Source organism: Lactuca saligna, chromosome 4 (genome assembly GCF_052625555.1).
Source record: "Lactuca saligna cultivar CGN05327 chromosome 4, ASM5262555v1, whole genome shotgun sequence".
Lineage (NCBI taxonomy): Eukaryota > Viridiplantae > Streptophyta > Magnoliopsida > Asterales > Asteraceae > Lactuca > Lactuca saligna.
Genome location: NC_136420.1, coordinates 38,533,938 through 38,551,983, shown reverse-complemented (window position 1 = coordinate 38,551,983; position 18,046 = coordinate 38,533,938). Strand labels below are relative to the sequence as shown.

At 40.1% G+C, this 18,046-nt stretch overlaps 1 non-coding gene across 1 annotated transcript; it reads right to left on the bottom strand.

Annotated features, from left to right (window-relative positions):
• Positions 1-9,843: 9,843 nt before the first annotated feature.
• On the bottom strand, positions 9,844-9,950 carry LOC145044435 (small nucleolar RNA R71). Its single transcript, XR_013681387.1, has one exon. It is a non-coding gene; the product is annotated as a small nucleolar RNA R71 (small nucleolar RNA).
• Positions 9,951-18,046: the final 8,096 nt, after the last annotated feature.

The following is an 18,046-nucleotide window of genomic DNA, read 5'->3' as shown; positions in this document are numbered from 1 at the left end:
AAGCATACGACTCAAAACATAATTCTAGAAAGAATATAAGATATTGTCTTTTTTGAAAATAAGAGGGCAATTTTAGATCGTATAGTTATTATCGGGATTATTACGATCTGTCGCTTACACTCGTTATATCAGGTGAGTGTTGTCGCTTTCATCTTACACATAGATATAAAGTATTTTATATAAAATACATGTTATGTGTATATATGTTTGATGAGAATAAATCTCTAGATCGTTTAGATCTTTCACACGTATATTGATAAAGAACAGACAATTCAATCACAATACGATTACGAACACAATATGGAATCAATATGAAGCTTATGATTCAAAATATAGTCACGCCTCAGCAGAGCTTGATAAAGAACTTCCACTGTAGAGGCGAGCTAGGGTTTACAATACTTTTGATAAGAAAAATATGAAAGCGTTACTAACTAAGGATGCATACATGCACCTTAAATACCAAAACCCTAGAGTAAATTATGCATGGTTGGACAGGCCCAAACCGGCTACAAAACTGGGCTAAGGACCGAGCCCATAACGCAACACTATACACCCCAACAATCTCCCCCTTTGCGTCAAATGAGGCGAGAGATTACTTATGTTGAGTAGCCTTCATTGTCTTCACAACTTTGACCAGCCAAGGAATGATAACAAGAAGAGTCTACCGAAATTGAATATACCATCTCAGCATATCAGTAAATAACTTCTTGTCGGCTGCAGAGTTCTGATTACACCTTTGAATGATCTCCAAAATATGCTCCAAGCAAGCAGTTGAGAACAGGTTCTTATCACAAAGAGCAAAAAGACATTTTTGATTTTCACCCCTGACGAACATCACTGTATGAAATTGGGGGTCGATTTTACCCTTGACCATCACGTTCACATTGCCAGTTTTCCCAATTGGTTTGATCGTTGGTCGCTTGTGAACCGCAGATGCGATCTCTTGATCCATTTTCGCTACTTCATGGATGTAGCAAACAAACATTCGCTTTATATGGTCTATAATCGGCTGATATTCCTGAGGATTCGACAACAGAATGTTGTTGAGGAGTATCCAGTTGTGTGGGTTAAGGTTCGGTAGATCAACCAGGGAGAAATTATGAACCGAACCTTCAGAGCCTCGGGTCACTTTAAATTTGATGTTGACAAATTTCCTGGCTGAATAAGGTTTCAGTACCTTGACAATTGTAATCTTCTGAGAGCTCCATGTCAAGTATTGTGGCTGAGCGAATTCCAGATAAAACTCCAACATATCCTTATCCACCTTCGGGTCCGGAGAGGGAATGCCAGCGGTTGAGTTGAAGCAATGAAAGATAAATGACTTTCGAGTGACTGACATATCAAATTGTGCATCCTTCGAGTTTTCAAGGCTGAACGACATAACAGGTTTGAGCCAATGAGTACTCGGTTCATCCATAGCATCTTTTTGGAGCGAATCAATGTTCTATTATGGAAAAATGGACTTCTTTTTCTCCAAGAGCTCTTTTTCTTTTAGCTTCTTCTCCAACTCAACCGTTTCCTTCGCAATCTTTTCTGGAAGCTCCTTGTCATAAAGTTTTGTTTTCTGAAAAGGGTTAGAGGGATTTTCACCCGAAGTATCTTCAAAATCATCATCTTCATCTGTATCATCTTCACTAATTTTCTTCTTCTTCTTATCCCTTTTGCTGACCGAAGCTTCATTATCCTTCAGTGCAGCTGTTGATTTGGGTTCGGGTGGAGGTTAAGTATTAACCTTTTCCTTTTTCTTTTCTCCCCCTTGTTTCGGCTGGACAGAAGTCACCGAAACACCCTCTATCCGACTAAGGATTTCCAACGCAGGTTTGAGGTTTTCAACTAAATGGTGTCTGATGGATATGGTCAGATTAGAGTCGTGGGCATCAAGAAGATGTAATAAAAAGGAATGAACGTCACCCACAAAGCTTCTAATCACTTATCTTTCAGACTTTAAATCCCTAAGCTAAGTTGTGGCAGAATGAAGCTTATGATTTTGAAGCTTGAGCTGAGAAGTACGTTTGTCAAGCTCATCCATTATTCGATTTTCAACAGCCAGTTCGGCTTCCAGTTGAGTAAGACGATCATTGAAATTATCATGAAGAGTTGCATTGGCAGCTTCAATGGCCTTTCGAGCAACTTCAAGATTAGTCCTTTCAGTTTGAAGAGAACATTGAAGATTATCAATTGAAGCATTCACAGTCTGAGAGTTATTTTGATCAGCAACATGCAAAGAATCTAGGAATAGATGAGCCTTATAAATTAGTTTATCGACTTTTGCGGTCACTTCTTTGCATTCTTTCGTCGAAGCCTCAACCGCAAGCGAAGCCTTTTGACATTGAGATGTAGAGGCATCGATAGCCTTTGTTACGGTAGAGAGAGAGGCATCATTCTCTTGAACAACCGAAGAGAACAAGGCTTTGAGAGCAGCTTCAGAATAAGCACCAGTGGAGGAGGAAGAAAGTAGTTGATCAAGTTTATTAGCAACAACCTTGAGGTGGCACTTGGTGACTAGAGCATCATCATCATCATCACTTTGGACGCAGTAGGGACTGAAGTAAGTGGAATCAAACTCTAAGTCCTCACCTCCAAGAACAATGTTGGTTTCGGTAGATGGGGTAGGTGATGGTGGTGTGGTGGTTACTGGAGGTTCGGTAGTGACAGGGGGTTCGGTAGTGACCGGAGGTTCGGGTGCTGAAGAACGAGCCCCCGTATCAGATACGTTGGTTCAAACTCCAGTAGTGGTGGTAGTAGTAGCCTCAGTGAAGATGGGTTCAGAAATGGGAATGGTAGAGGATGATTGAGATGTAATTACAGGAAAAATAGGAGGGAGAGAGATAGGTAAAGAAACAAGTAGAGGAGAAGGTGGTTGGCAACGAACAGGTACCTCTGGTGTACGTGAGCGAGTTGGTGTATCACCACGAACCGAACCTTCATCCTCTGAGCTTTCGCTGTCAGATTCACTGGGAGGAATTGTTTGATGATTAGGCGGCACATATTCTGAGTAAGAATCACTTGAGGACTGAAGAATTAGCCGGCGAGTGGGTTTCTTGACTTTCTTCGGCTTAGGTTGAGCTGGGGCTTCCTTCTTAGACTTTCGCTTCCTAGGGGTTGGAACTTTTGAGACTGGACCCCCCTTATCTCCCTTTTTCACTTCTTGCTTTTTGACTCTTTTGGCAGGTTTGTCTGCGTCATCGATTGACTTTACCATGTCGGCAGTGAGTTCCCTTGGACCAGAGGAGGGAAGCTTCTTGTATTCCTGAATAATCTTGCTTGGAGGAGGCACAAAGGAAGACATTGACTCAGAAATGGACCCAACAAAAACATATTTTGAAGGATGAGTCACTATGATGTTTGTAGTGTGAAATGTAGCAATGGAAGAAAGCATGGAGTCGACCATGATAGGAACATGAAAACGTTCCATTATCCATTGAGTGATAACAATCTAGAAGCGAGCACAAGAGATTTCAGTGTGGCGAGAAGAATATGATAAACTCTGAATAAGTTGGAGCCATAAAACCATTACATAATCCAGATTAAGATCGTGGTACACCCCATAAAGTAGAGTCATGAAGGACTAAATCACACCATCAGATCCAACACTTTGTTCAGAAATCCCTTTGAATAGTAGAGTGAAGAGGCCATTCCATTGAGGAGGAAGGCCAAACTTCTTGAACCTTGTCACAGTGGTGAGGGTTTCAGTATACCCCATGTTGTAGAACATTGAGAAGAGCTGACCAATGGCAATAGAATCGGGATTAACCATGGAGTCTTCTTATGCAAGCCCTAGAAGAGAGCAAAAACGATTCTTGGAGATTGAAGCATTTTGGTTAAGAATATCGAAGAAAATTTTATCCGCCCCTTTGTTATACGTTGCAGTGGAGTAGATTTGAGAGAGACATGACATTGGAACAACTTCGACTGTGGCTAGGGTTTTGACGAGTGGGGAATATTTCAGACATTCCACCACTTGATACATGTACGTATCGTAGAGGAAAGGTGAGAGATCAATCAACAGGTTCTGATCGGGCTTAATTTGTAAGAAGAGTTGAGCGAGCAGTTGTTTCTTGAACTGAAGACGATTCTGCCATTGATGAAGCTTGTCGAGGAAGAAGATGAACAATGAGAAATTGATCGCCTGCTTTTGCTCTAGAGAATTGAAGTGTGGTAAGAAATAGTCTCACATAAATTAGCCCTTATATACGATCCAGGAGAGAGAAAAATCCTAAGTGATGATTGCTAAAATCTTAGAAACGACTCCTGAAAAGACGTGATTTGACAACTTGCAACCCCGATAAAGTAGAGATGACGCATGATGACCGATTCAAATTGTGGCGCCTTCCAAACTTATCCATAAATGAAGTCGTCAATCGTTTAAACTTCCTGCCGAGTCATCAAATGAAGCTTCAATAAAATTATGATTTCCATAATAGCTCAAAAACGTTACACCAACCCATCGCTTTTAATTTTGAAACAGTCTGCATGACTTCGCAAAGAATCGAACAAAACCTTTTTGGGAATTTAGAAAGTGTGTGCATAAGAGTGTAAATAATAAAGAAATAAAGCAAACTATTTGTGGGAGCCTGTGATGTCTGTTAAGACATAAAGCGATTGATCCCGGGCATGAATCTCTTCCTACAAAGTCAAGAGAGACTTCGAAGTGCTTGTGTGGCTTCCCGTTAAATAACGATCAACTACTTGTTAAGAAGCATTGAAAGGCATCTTTTTAATTAAAGCTATAAAGGATGGCTTTCGCTTCAGTTCATAATTTCGGTACTTGATATAGGACCGAAACAGAACAAAGTACTTGTAAGACCAATGTGCCCTGTTAAACAAGTAGGTAGGAAACATATTCATTGACTTGTTGACAATTGAGAAATCTCAATATATATATATATATATATATATATATATATATATATATATATATATATATATATATATATAACTTGATCCTTGGGGAAGAAAAGTCTTGGTGATAGACATATCAGAAGGATCGCTCAAAAGAATAAGAGATTTCAATTAGGAGAGATAGACCATGGTAATGGCGCACCGTCAATTCATTAAAGGTTTTGAATTGTGGGTTTCACTTAGTACATAGTGACACAAGACTAAGATCATTAACACAAATTTTTGTATAACCATAAACCTCAGTGGTAAGTGTTGAGAGTCTCAAGGGTTACATTAGTGAGATGAAGTGTAATGAAGAAAAATGATATAGGTGGTGTAAGAAGCGAATTCACCTCTGCTATAAAAGAAGGACCAAGCAGAAAACTCTAAACTCAACATGAGAAGAGTAAAGTAGCAAACGATTAGAGTGAATGTAACAACCTGGTTTGGGAAAACATGATTTGTCTATGTCACATTATTAAGGCTTCACTCAAAATCTATAGAGGCTTTGGTCAACATGAAGCAGCATGCATCTAGGGACACTTAACTAATTCATAGAAAAGAATTTATACCTGCTTGAGCTTCACCATTGAGATTAGCATTTATACAAAGAAAAGCATGAGAAAAATGAAATAAAACGAAAAATATTTTTGTATTTTGTGAACATTTTTAATAAAACAAAAAAGAAAAATATTTTTGGATTTTATGAAAAGAATAAAAAAATGAAAAGAAAAACATAAAAAAGAGTATGGAAAAGAGTATACAAAAGAATACAATCAAAATCTCTTTTAATGAAAACGAAGCGAACAGGTTCAGAAGGACCGAACCGGAAATAGACCGAGCGTTCGGTTTATTTCGGTTCCCGGGTGAACCGAACCCGAAATAGACCGAGCGTTCGCTCTATTTCGCTTCTTACCTTTAGTGAAGAGAAGGCAATTTTGGTACTGGTTCAACTTCCATCATTCCTAGGCCTTGTACGATCTTGTTGAAACTTGCTTCAGGTAAAGCCTTAGTGAATATATGTGCTAGTTGATCAGTGGTTCTAACGAAATGAATTTTTACATTACCATCTTCCACATGATCTTTGATGAAGTGATACCGCAGTGCTATGTGTTTTGTCTTAGAGTGTTGCACTGGGTTATGACAAATCCTAATTTCACTTTTAGAGTCGCAATATAGTGGGATTTTCTTCATGTTCAACCCATTGTCCCTAAGCTAACTCTGTATCCAAACAACATGAGATGTGTATGAGGCGACGACTATATATTCAGCTTCAGCCGTGGAGAGAGAAACACATGTTTGTTTCTTTGACTGCCAGCTAACTAATTTACCATCAAGAAATTGGCATCCTCCAGTAGTGCTTTTACGATCCAATCCACAACCGCCTAAGTTGGCATCTGTGAACGCTTGGACAAAGAAACCCGAGTTGGCTGGATACCATAGACCGAGAGAGGAAGTTCGCTTTAGATAGCGAAAGATGTTTTTCACGGCTAGCATGTGAGGTTCGCATAGGTTAGCTTGGAATCGGGCGCAACAGCAGACTGAGAACATGATGTCTGTCCTGCTGGCTGTGAGATACATCAATGACCCAATCATCTGACGATTAATATTCAAGTTTATGACCTTCTTCCATGCAACCAATGCGATTATTCTTTTATCCGTTTCACAACCCATCCCCCCCCCCCTCCCAAAAAAAATGCATTGAATACTTTCTAGTTTATTGATGACTTTGGCAGGAGCCTTGTAGAGAGAGAACATGTACGATCCTAAGTTCCATAGAACCGCTTTACAAAGCACTAATCTTCATCCAAAAGAGAGACAACAAGCTTTCCAATTTGAGAGTTTAATTTGAAAATTTTCAATTAGAGCTCTTTGGTTTAACATTCTCGACATACATCCATCAACTGACATTCCAAGGTAATAGAAAGGGAGAGTCCCTTCCTCACACCCTAAAAAGGTAGCCATATTCATCACCTCTTCCTTATGCACGCCAATACCCATAACTCTACACTTGGTGATGTTGATCTTTAAACCAAAACAAATATGAAAACATCTCAAAAGCCTTAGAAGATTTAAGGCGTTTGATATATTCCCTTCTCCAAGGAAAAGAGTACCGTCCGCAAATCAGAAGGTTGAAAGATTGGGACCATTATTGGTAAGGTTCACGCCTTTGTAAAGGCCTTTGTCCAAAGCTTCCGCCAAAGCAACTCGAAGCCCTTCTGTAGCAATAATAAATCGGAAGAGGGAAAACGGGTCGCCTTGGCGTTGAATTGTTGTGTGGCAACCCCAATAACTAAAGACTCTTAAAGAAGATATACAAGCGAGAACCCATTTTCTCAATTTCTCGCCAAACGCCATTTGTCTTGTAATGACCCAATTTTCATGTCCGAAAATTTCATTTTAAAATATTACTTTAGAAAACATTAATAAACAAAACCTTGTTTTAAAAAGTCAAACCATACATCCCATCAAAATATCAGAGTACAATCCCAGTGAATCTCGTAAATGCGGAAACCAGAGTGTGTGCATGATGTGCCGCTACCGTGCCGGCTCCTTCCCCTTCGGTGAAGAGGTACCTGAAAACAAAACTGTAAACGTAAGCACAAAGCTTAGTGAGTTCCCCCAACGTACCACATACCATACAAACACATAACATACGTACTGCCAGACTATTCTGGGGTGCCTGACTACCCGGTACGGCTATTCTGGGGTGCCGACTGATATTGCCATATTTATACTTATTTTTAGGCAGTATTTAAGTACATTTTTATTAATAAATTGATAATATGTGCAGAATAGTGATATTTATGAGTTTAAATTGTTATTTTCAGTCAATACAAAGGATTTTCGAAGAGAGGGACCAGAGGTGACAAAATGGGGAACATGGGAGGCTTGGAAGACAAGAAAATAATAATTTCATAATAAGAGCTTAATTCACGACGTGGCGGTGCATCCCACGACGTGGCACGGGTGTTCCAGAAGATAAACATCGCGACGCGGAGGATTTCCTTGAAGGATACGTTTTACTTGGAGCCTACGACGTGGCGCATATGGCCACGACGTGGCGCATGTTTTTGAGGATTATATAAGTTCTCCTATTATTACGAATAAGGAGACTTTTGGCAGAAGAAAAGGAGTTCCAGAAGACGTTTCAGAAGAGAAGAAAGGTCCTGGAAGAGGGATTTCAACACCAAAAGAAGTAAAGTTTTATATTTAGTTGATTATAAACATGTTTTTCATTAGTTTTAGCTGTGCTAGTTTAATTACTATGATGAGCAGCTAAATCTAGCTACTTTTGCTTAGCTAGATGAAGCTTTGAACTTATGAATAGTTATATGTTTATGGATTAATTTCAGTTGGTAAGAGTTGTTTGTGTTTGATTTGTATAACCTAGCATGTTATTATTTGCTTATTTAATTGCTAGATTGCATGTTCTGTGTAGCTTAGTGACTATGAAACTACATGAACTTGTTTACCTAATAATTTAGTGAACATTAAATTATTAGAGCTAGGATTGACCAATCTTAGTTAGTAATTAGGCTAAATAAATCTTAGCTGTGCTAGAGAACGTAAATTGTGACCATAATTGCGTTTATACAACAAATCTTACATAGCATATTCACATTCATAATTAGTTCTGTGTTTAATTATGTGTGAACATACATGGTTTAACATGAATTAGTTACTTATTGGTAAGATAGAACTAAATTACTAATATAATTAAAACCCAACTTAATAACCCATAATCATTAGCTAGCCATAAGGAAGAAGTGGATTCAACTAAGCAAGAGTGTGTTTTTATTAATTTGATTAAGTTCATTTGATCTTGCAAAATCAGATAAAACCCCCTTATTAAATTTGTTAATGAATTAGGTTAATTTATTAGTAATTAGGTTAATTAGTAACATCGTTCCCTGTGATCGACACCCGACTTACCTAAGCTATACTGTAATCTGACTAGGCACACTGCCTATAAGTGCATAGTTAGTCTTAGTTTGTTAGGTTATAAATATTAAAATTAGTGGGTACTTTTGTGCACATCAAGTTTTTGGCGCCGTTGCCGGGGAACGGTGTAGATTATTAGTTTATTTAGTTGCATTAGATTAATCGTTTTTTTAGGAATAAAATCTGCAGCAAGCTTAATTGGTTATTTATTTTGCTAGTTTATCTTAGTTTAATTATTGTTTTGTTTGTCACAGAGTTCACGACGTGAGATTTAGTATACTCACGACGTGAAATCTGAGAGTTCATTTTTAGTTTTTCTTATTTTAGTCCAGTTTTACGTTTTAGTTTAGCAAGTTGCAGGAGTTAATGACCAGAGGCTCAAACACACCATTGGTGCCACCACTAGAAGATCCCGAGTTTGCAATTCACAAGAAAAAGACGCCCTTGCAAGAATTGAAGTCAGCCTTCTCTAGGAAATCAGGAAAGAAGACAGGAGAGTCAAGTTCCTCAACGAAGCACGAGAGCAATCTTGAGCATTTGGATCATTCACCCGTGCAAACCGAGTACGAAAGCGACACTGAGCCAGAATTTGAAGAACACACGAGTAAACCCGAGAACGAGCCAAGGAACGAGATGGCAAATATTGAAGAAATGTCCATGGGAGCTTACAAGAAGCGGATCCACGAAGATGTGGGTCCCGGATTAGTCCAACCTGCAATACCTGCCAATGCCACATTCGAGCTGAAGGGACACATATTGGCTGCGCTGAAGGACATCCCATTTTTCGGGAAAGACCATGAGGATGCTTTTAAGCATCTAGATGAAGTCAATGACATTGCTGATTACTTCAATGTACCAAATGTCAACGAGAACACCATCCTGCTTAGGATGCTGCCCGTTACTTTCAAAGGAACTGCTAAGGAATGGTTAAAAGCACTCCCACCGGGCACAATCACCACTTGGGCTCAAATGCGTGAGCAATTCCTAGACCAGTTTTGCCCGCCATCCAAGATAGCCAAACTCAAGAAGGCAATAGCCAACTTTGAGCAACAGCCGGGGGAGTCACTGTACGAAGCGTGGGAGCGTTACAAGGGCTTACTCAGAAACTGCCCGCAACATGACCTAAATGTGCAGCAAGAGATGTCAATCTTTTATGATGGGGTCAATGTGATGACAAGACAACTCCTTGATTCTCAAGGACCGTTGACAAGGAAAAATCCAAGGGAGGTCAAGGAGTTAATTGAAGAATTCGCGAAACACTCCCGCGAATACCATAACCCGAGGCAGGATGGAAGCAAAGGTGGTGGAGGAGCCCAAACTGAAGAAATTGCAGCTGTCATGGCCATGCTGAATAACATGGATCGCAGGATAACACAAATGGACCAGTCGATACACGCTATAAGAGTGGGGTGCGAGCGATGCAATGGTCCACACTTGACCAAGGACTGCAACGTGGATGAATTTGGGAACAGAAAAGCTCAAGTGTGCTACTCTAATGGGGATAAGTTTGAAGAGGACTGGAGGAAACCGAAGAAGGAGTGGCTGCCATATGAAGAATATAGGAAGCAAAAAGAAGAGAAGTATAGGCAGACAGGTCGAGGCCTATATCAAAAGGAGCAGCCACCAGCCGAAAGAAACCCGACCTAGAGACCATTTTAATGAAATTTATGGAAGCATCGGAAAAGCGACACGAGGCCACGGATTCCGCTATCATGGAACAACAAACATTGATCAAGAACCAACAAGCCTCCATCCATAACCTTGAAGTACAATTTGGTCAACTAGCAACTTTAGTTCATGAAAAATTGTCCCCGAAGAGTCCCGAAGTACAAGCCCAATCTCACGTAATGGCCATCAATACTGAAGAAGATACAATATCTGAGTTCCTGGAGGCGTTGGAAGAAGAACCGCAGCAGCCCAAGAAATTAAGGATCGACAATGGAGAAAGTGCTGAACCAGGCGACCCACGACGTGACTCTCCTCTCGCCACAACGTGGCACAAGTCTGAGCAAAAACCCTTTGCGCCTATTCCAGCTTATCATCCACCTATGCCATTTCCCACCCGCGCAGCACTTAGTCGACTGGAGAAGGAACATTTAGAGTTTGTGAAGCATGTGAAAGGGATCCCAATTAATACTCCCTTTGTTGAATCCTTATCCAAAGCTTCCGAAAACCAGAAATTACTACAAGACTTGATAGATACGCGAAGGCAATTAAAGAAGCAGTCTACAGTGATTCTGAGTGAACAAACTTCAAAAGTTGTTTTGGGAGAAACACCAGAAAAGATGGGGGATCCTGGACGCCTCACTCTTCCATGCGAGTTTGGGAATAAAATGAAGGTTAATGCTTTAGCCGATTCTGGGGCTAGCATTAATCTAATGCCTTTTTCATTTTATCAAAAATTGGAGATTCAGAAGATGAAGGCTACAAAAATGAAGATTCACATGGCGAACCGTTCAGTGACACAACCCCGAGGCATAGTGGAGGATATTTTGGTGAGAATTGGAAAATTTATTTTTCCAATAGACTTTGTAGTCATGGACATGAAAGAAGATCCAGATGTTCCGATAATCCTAGGACGGCCATTGCTCAACACTGCTGGTGCCCTTGTTGATATCCGCGAGTCGAAGCTAACTTTGAGGGTTGGAGATGAACAAGAAGTCTTTGGGATAAAGGATGACTTTCAAGAAAATAAAGAAGAGGTGTTCACAATTAATGAAGAGAATGAACTAGAAGAACTGGAAAAGCTTATGGAAGAAGAGATAAAAGTAGTTCATCAAGTCAAAATAACAAAACCAAAGGCATCTGTTCCATATTGGATTGAAGTCATAGCCTACAAGAGCCCGCCTTCTTGGGTAAGCAAATAGGATGAGGAAATAACAAGTGATGAAGAGGAGGTCACTTCAAGAGTAACAAAGCCGGTGGTGAAAGCAGAAGAGAATGACACAACGTACAAGGAGGAAACCACGGGCACAAAACGCAAGCTTGAAGAAAAGGGAAAAGCTAAAAAGGAGAATTCAAAGAAGGCGTATAAAAGGAGAGTTCAAGCTTACAAAAGGCGGTTCAAGGAACAAAAGATCTTGGTGGAGGACTCTTCCGAAGATTCAACGTAGAAGGCACGGAGTCCAGCTCAAGACTCCAAGAAAAAGAAGCGCTTCTCGGGAGGCAACCCGAGTTTGGTTTGCATTTTCTTTTTAAAATTTTCTTTCTTTTCTTTTTAAGTAGGAAAGACATCGATTCATCATCTAAAAAAAACCGGTAACTAGTAGAAAATTAGCTGTAGGGAACTTTAAATAATGATTGATATGCAAAATAATTAATTAATATGATAAACATTATTGAGAATTTTGCATCTGGCAGTCTCCACGGCGTGGTCATAGCCCAGCCACGTCGTGGGAAAAAGAGAATGCGCGACTGAGAAAACAACACTTTAAGGTCCACGACGTGGGCATCACCCGCCACATCGTGGCCGTTAAAAAATCAGGGGGGACTAATTGTTTAAAACCCTTTGACTGATAATTCTCATTCCCACTTGGCTGCCGCACGAACGGAAACATTGTAACCCCACAGCTAATTTCGTATTCTACTTCTAATTTCCTTGCAAGATCTTGCCAATTAATCTATTTGGTACGTGTTTTCTTTATTATTTTGTAGTAATTCTTCTAATTTCAAGTTTTCATGGTTAGGGTTTGTATGATTCACGAAATTGGTTGAATCTAATGGTTGATTTTAGATTAAGTATACCTTTAATGGTCATAGGAACAAACCCCAACCATTGATTTTAGTAGAAATCGCATGCAATTAGATCGATCAACAAGCTGTGAACGACGCGACCCACGACGTGGCGCAGCCTGGCCACGTCGTGACTTCTGTCAAATTATTTAAACTGTTTAATGTGTTGGTTGTTTGTTGTTTTGGTTTGTTCTGATTGCAGAAATGGGACCACGACGAGCTGTTCCGCAGGAAGAAGACCCGATAGATGTCGCAAGCATACATCCTTTATACCAGTTTCCTCAAAACATTCCCCGACCGTTGCTAACAACCTACGAGAATCGGCTTGGATGGTTATATAATAGGGAGTTTGCAATAGCCCCGATTATTGATTGGGGATGGCTAGGTGGAGTGGGCATGGTAGCGGAGCTGGGACGTTATTAGTCAAAGACTTATGTTAGAGATCAATTTTCGTTTACTTGTCACGGGTGGAGGAATTTATTCACCATTCAAGAACCCGTGTACCGGGAATTATCGGTAGAATTTTTCTCTACCGTATGTTTCGAAGAACGCACCCTTGATGCCACCTACAATAGAGCACTTGTTTTTCATTTGGGTGGTGTATATCGTGAGTGTAGCCTTCGGGAATTTGCTTGGCGTATGGGGCTCTATACGGAAGTGGAGACGCAATCTCCGTTTTTTATCCCTTTCTTGCTTGGATGTGTGCGGAATTTTACTCCGGGTACCTTGGATGTGCAGTTTTGGCGGGGCATTTCTAACCATGAATACAACACTCGTGACTCGAGTGAGTCACAAATTCGGAATCCTGTTCTCCGATTTTTGCACCGCCTCATCACGTTTTCAATCAATCACAAGCATCATGGTGACAAGGTCCCCATCCAGAATCTATTTTATTTATGGACTCTTATTACTCCGGGGGTTTGCTGTGATTTGCCTTATATGTTGGCAAGGTTTATGGGGAAGAAAGCGGCTAATTCTAGGCCTGGGAGCCCGATTACTGGGGGGCATTTGGTTACTCGCCTGGCTAGGTCATATCATATTTTGACCCATGACTTTGTGAGGAATCTTACTCGATTCCCGGATACCGACTTGACCATTCAAGTCTTGGGTGTGATGCGAGCAGTGGTGAATATCGGGGGTCGTTTTATGATACCACCAATAAATGACGAGAAAGAGGAGGGGCAGCCGGGACAGCAACCACCCGTTAGGCCAAGGCGTCGAAATGTGCGGGCTAGAGGCGAGGTCGAGCGAGAGCGTGCTGCTTCGCAGTATGTGCAGGGAGTGCCCACCGACCCTTTTCAGAGTCAGGTTGGAACATATTTGGATAATCTACGGGGTCATGCCATTTACCATACCCAGCTTACCGAGGGTATTTATTCACATTTGGGTGTGACCCGACCACCTGCTATGCCATCGCAGTATCCCTATTTTCCGACATGGGAGGAGTTATGGCGTCCGCAAAATGATGAGGCAGGGCCAAGTGGAGCACAAGATCAAGATGATGATTGATTTTATTTTATTTTATTTTATTTTTTAGTTTGACTTTGGTGTGTAATGTAAAACCTTATTAAAACTATGATGTTACTTTTTGTTTCTTTTGGGTTGTTCTAACTTTTCAGATTAGCGTTGGAATTCTAAGGAGCATAGCCGGTTATCTTTCGAGTCGTGTTTGTCTAGTCAAGGAAGCTTAGAGTTGTGAGTCCGAGTCCACAATTCAAGATAAGTATGGGGTATATTAGGAGAGAGGTTCTAGTTGGGACATATATTTGCATAGAAGTGTCGGAAACCAGTTAGCCATTGGTCAACGCTGCTAGAGTAAATAACGCCAATAAGTCATTTTCTACTGATGCTTAGTTCCACGACGTGAATTCCTTATGCCACGTCGTGGCACGCTTGCAGTTTGTAGCAGTTCAGCATTTTGGTGTTCGTAGTTTACACCCGAATCACGACGTGTCCAGATATATGCCACGACGTGATCCAGTTTATCATTGCCATATTTTTCATTACCAATACCCACTTTGACGAATTGAAGTTCGAGTCCTGTTCGTGGTTTATTTACATATTCAACCAGTTCTACACCGAGTTTCTATTTTTGGAAGTCCAATTCCGTATTTTCCACACTTTTCGAGATGCTCATGCCGCTATTCCAGGGGAGTCTGTTCCTTTTTCTCCCTTTTCTTTAATTTTGATTTGTTTTGATACATACAATGAGGGCATTGTATGAAATAAGTGTGGGGTAGGGGTAGAAAAAGTAAATTGCTAGTAAATTTTGAAAATTCAAATTTTTATTAATTGAATCTAGTAATAATAATTTGAGCTATAATTGCTAGTATTATGTGGGATGATCCGGTGAAAGTTCAAATGTTTAGTTAAGCCAATATACGTTATAGTGCATTTGTGGCTTCCCTTATTTTAGTGAAATCATGGAACAAAAACATAACCCCGCTCGGTTTGAAGGATGCAATATGTTTAGCAGCCTAAACCTGAAATGTATCCAGGAAAATTATTATCATTAACCAATAAAGGTTGAGGTTGAGCGCCTCCGCTTAAGCATGTAGGTTTTGAGCGAAAAAAGAGAGGTACATGTTAAAAAAAGAAGAAGAAGAGAGAATTACGAAAAAGTTTGAAGAATTTTGGAGCAAATAAAGTGAAGATCAAAAGATCAAAATTCTGAAGAAATCCAAAAAGTTGAAGATACCAGAAATCAATTCAAATAAGGTGTTGAATTCAAAGAAATCGAAGATCAAAATGTTCAGAAAGTGAAGCATTCAAAGAAAGCTCCATAGTGGTATCAGAAAATTGTAATTCTAGATTATGTATGCTTAGGTTGCTCAACTAAAAATACCTTGAGGTTATGAGGTTTTCTGAGGATGGATTTGGAGGGTTGCATAAAATGAGCATTGTTCGGAAAAAGTGGGCAAGTGTTTATGAAGATTGTGAGTATTTAAAGTATGGGGGTACTTAGGAAAATTTTAGACACAAATGCATGCGTTGAGGTCTTGGCATAATGGCTGAACTAGAGTTGGATTGTTCTGTGTAGTGTTAGTAATTAAGAATTAAGTGTAAATTTGCTTGAGGGCAAGCAAAGCTTAAGTGTGGGGTATTTTGATATTGCCATATTTATACTTATTTTTAGGCAGTATTTAAGTACATTTTTATTAATAAATTGATAATATGTGCAGAATAGTGATATTTATGAGTTTAAATTGTTATTTTCAGTCAATACAAAGGATTTTCGAAGAGAGGGACCAGAGGTGACAAAATGCAGAACATGGGAGGCTTGGAAGACAAGAAAATAATAATTTCATAATAAGAGCTTAATTCACGACGTGGCGGTGCATCCCACGACGTGGCACGGGTGTTCCAGAAGATAAACATCACGACGCGGAGGATTTCCTTGAAGGATACGTTTTACTTGGAGCCCACGACGTGGCGCATATGGCCACGACGTGGCGCAGGTTTCTGAGGATTATATAAGTTCTCCTATTATTACGAATAAGGAGACTTTTGGCAGAAGAAAAGGAGTTCCAGGAGACGTTTCAGAAGAGAAGAAAGGTCCTGGAAGAGGGATTTCAACACCAAAAGAAGTAAAGTTTTATATTTAGTTGATTATAAACATGTTTTTCATTAGTTTTAGCTGTGCTAGTTTAATTACTATGATGAGCAGCTAAATCTAGCTACTTTTGCTTAGCTAGATGAAGCTTTGAACTTATGAATAGTTATATGTTTATGGATTAATTTCAGTTGGTAAGAGTTGTTTGTGTTTGATTTGTATAACCTAGCATGTTATTATTTGCTTATTTAATTGCTAGATTGCATGTTCTGTGTAGCTTAGTGACTATGAAACTACATGAACTTGTTTACCTAATAATTTAGTGAACATTAAATTGTTAGAGCTAGGATTGACCAATCTTAGTTAGTAATTAGGCTAAATAAATCTTAGCTGTGCTAGAGAACGTAAATTGTGACCATAATTGCGTTTATACAACAAATCTTACATAGCATATTCACATTCATAATTAGTTCTGTGTTTAATTATGTGTGAACATACATGGTTTAACATGAATTAGTTACTTATTGGTAAGATAGAACTAAATTACTAATATAACTAAAACCCAACTTAATAACCCATAATCATTAGCTAGCCATAAGGAAGAAGTGGATTCAACTAAGCAAGAGTGTGTTTTTATTAATTTGATTAAGTTCATTTGATCTTGCAAAATCAGATAAAACCCCCCTTATTAAATTTGTTAATGAATTAGGTTAATTTACTAGTAATTAGGTTAATTAGTAACACCGTTCCCTGTGATCGACACCCGACTTACCTAAGCTATACTGTAATCTGACTAGGTACACTGCCTATAAGTGCATAGTTAGTCTTAGTTTGTTAGGTTATAAATATTAAAATTAGTGGGTACTTTCGTGCACATCACCGACCTACCCATACGGCCATTCTGGGGTGCCGTCCTACCCGTGTCAAGCCATTTTGGGGTGCTGACTACCCATGTCAAGCCATTCTGGGGTGCTGACTACCCATCAGTCCTAACAACCGATCCTCGGGGACTGGTCCCCTCCTGCTACCTCTATCGCATAACATAACAGGCCAACATACAAACATATCATCACATACTGTCAGATGTTTCTGGGGGTATCTGACTACCCTGCGGTCCTAACAACCGAACTCTACTACTATCGCATATAACGTATCATGATAGCATATAACATATTAGGTAATAGCAAACCTAGATGATATCACAAAGACAATCATCTATCATACATCTCCTACTGGTGGGCTGGCATTGTGGCCTTAGACCCACCACTACTGGAAGGTAACTCACCTCAAAGTAGCTGCTGAACTGATCGGGAACTAACTGACCGCTGCTGCTCCGGAAATCCTCTAGCTGCAATTCCCACAACATACTCAATCAAACACTGTTAACTGTCCTTTGGGTAAAATGACCATTTTACCCCTGGTCTAGCTCTAAGTCAAAGTCAGAGTCAACTTTCAGTTGACCCGACTCGCCGAGTTGGCTCTCCAACTCGTCGAGTCCCTATCAGACGATTGTCCTGAGTCCCTGTTTCTACTCGTCGAGTTAGGCTATGACTCGACGAGTTCATCTTCTAGACTGATGTTCAACCTCTTCATCCTACTCGCCGAGTTGTATGAACAACTCGTCGAGTTCATCTTCATCCGAAGAACACTTATGCTAAGACTCATCGAGTTGTATGAACAACTCGCCGAGTCTGTTATTGATCTATGAAGATTGCCTTGGACTCGCCGAGTCAGGGCATTGACTCGCCGAGTCCTATCATAGGTGAGTTCAGCTTCCAACTCACCGAGTCACCCCCTGTGACTCACGGCTCAACTCAATACTTCATAAAGGGACCAATTCAGTGACTCGCGACCAGACTCGTCGAGTCACATATACGACTCGCCGAGTCGCAGCCATGCATCCATCAAATACACCGATTTGCTCGATTCCAGTCC